The sequence below is a fragment of the Penaeus vannamei genome, chromosome 3 (genome assembly GCF_042767895.1).
Source record: "Penaeus vannamei isolate JL-2024 chromosome 3, ASM4276789v1, whole genome shotgun sequence".
NCBI classification, from domain to species: domain Eukaryota; kingdom Metazoa; phylum Arthropoda; class Malacostraca; order Decapoda; family Penaeidae; genus Penaeus; species Penaeus vannamei.
Window position 1 is genome coordinate 26,813,339 of NC_091551.1, and position 2,336 is coordinate 26,815,674.

The window sequence follows — 2,336 nt, forward strand, 5'->3', positions numbered from 1 at the left end:
AACGAAATAGGCAAAAAGCCTTAAAATCTCTAGTCCTCCTTACACTTTAAATCACGTATTTATCACTCATAAATCGAATGCACAGTCACAAGCATTGGTAAATTTTCCATTGATATAACGAAAGTGGACACTGATTACTGCAGCACCCGGGCCTGTCCAAAGAAAACCTCAAAGGACAATAACTCACAACTCTCAACCTCAGTGGGTCGATCACCCCACATTATCAAGGGGACAAGAGTGAATTTAGGAGCTTCTTGATATCTACAAGTAGAACAGTACCTGTAACAACCTTATACAGTTTCTTAGGGGTAACAAAAATCTATGGTAATTATATATTCAAAGGAGAAATGAATGCTTTGAACAGTTCATACAATGCATTAAAAGTAACACCTCAATCTTCGATGTCTAGAAGAAAAAAAATGAACCTTCAGGCAAACCGACTAAGACTTGATAGTTTCATAGTCCTCTTGGACAGGCAGATGTGCTCTGTAGTTAAAGGTCTGGAGCCTCCAAACTGAGCTCATTTCCACAAATGTTCAGTATCATTCTAAAATAGCACGAAATTTGCTACAGAGATTGGATGTTCTGATTACGACATTTCAAACTTTGCTGAGATTAGTGATTGGGAGCTGAATAATGCACTAAGCAAATACAAGGCGTCCATTCCAGGTGAAGATGGAATTACCTATATAGCTCAGGTACCTGGTAATTCCTTTTTTGTACCTGTGCAGGTTAAGCTGGCCACAAGGTATTCTGCCCGGCTCCTGAACACGCAGTCTCATCGTCTCTATACCGAAAATAAACACTTTTAAGCACCGCCCAACTTCACTAACCTCATGTTTATGCAAAGTCCTAGAAAGGATAATTTTAAACAGACAGGTACAGGTTACAAGGTAAATTTTCGGACAGAATGTACGGATTTATACCGGGACTTAGCCCACAACATTGCTTTGCTTTTCAGAGTGCTTTTCAAGCTCCAATCCAGGAAGGCACATTGTTTTTCTTGACTTTGACAGTGCAAACAGAGAAGTTATCCTAGAACAATTGGTAAGTTTTGGCATCCGGGGTAAATTAAAAGAGTTTATATTTCTAATAAATCCGCAAGCGTTTTGATCAGGGGAGTGAGGAGGGCCACCTCAGTCCTATAAACTTGGGAAGCCACAGAGAGGCGTTCTGCACAATTCAATGACATATATTCCACTTGGAGATGGTGATTTCATTTTATGTTATGCGAGCATCATCACATCAGAGAATACAAAGAATTCTCGACGAATTCACAAGGGCTCATGAGTACGGATTAGTCATCTCTGCTGAGAAAACAATGGCTTTCAACCCATGTATCATACCCCTGTCCATAATTCACACAGGAAACAAGGAGCTTGACATGTGTCATAAGTATAAACATCTCGGGGTGAACATGAATGATGCAGACCTGATCGCTTCTCTGAAGAAGAGACTCTGGGAGAGATTGAAACCGCTGAAAGTCCTCGTCGGAAAAAGACATGGCGTCAATGTTAAGCTCACTAGTCGTTTTACTTTGCTTTTAGAGGTCAGTTGTAGACTATACACTTGTTGCAGTCTAAGGACTCAGAAAAACATAGTCTGGAGATAGTACAAAATGAAGCTATGAGGCTTATCCTCGGCGCCCCAAGAACAGCAAGGATAGTGAACGTGAATTCAGAACTAAACTTTCCATCCATTTTTGATAGATTAACATATATTTGCATTCTATATGGGGTCAAAGCTTTGAGGGAACCCTTGTATATCACATATTTCGAAAAACAGTTGCAACGTAAAATCACACAAGCAGACGAAGCTGATCATATACACGAGAGCCCTTTGGTACACTTAATCTACATGAGCATCGCAAAGCTTAATGTCCCCATTAGTAAAATACCAAAAGGTCATTCCATTCCCCATGGAAAAATTCATCACTGATAGTGCACTTTGCATGGCTGCTGAAAAAAGTGTACCTATCTACAAATTGAAACAAATTGCTTTAACAACGGTAAAGGAAAACAGAGAATCTATGGGCGATGTGTACGAGTGTTGCGTTGACGGATTTGTACAGTCAGGATACAAAGCTGGTTGTGCTTGCACTGTACTCAAAAATGGCTCACTGCAACATTATGTTGATTTGATAATGCAAAATTGGGCTAGCATTACTCGAACGGAGTTGGCAGATATACTCCTTGAAACAGCATACTTTAGAGCAGTTTTTTGTGATTCTTAAAGTGCTCTTCGGACACTAAGTTCCTTCAAAACAGGTGGCGCCGAGGAAATTGTGAACTGCATTAAGCGTAAGGGGATTTCTGCAAGAGAGCGCCTTCATTATT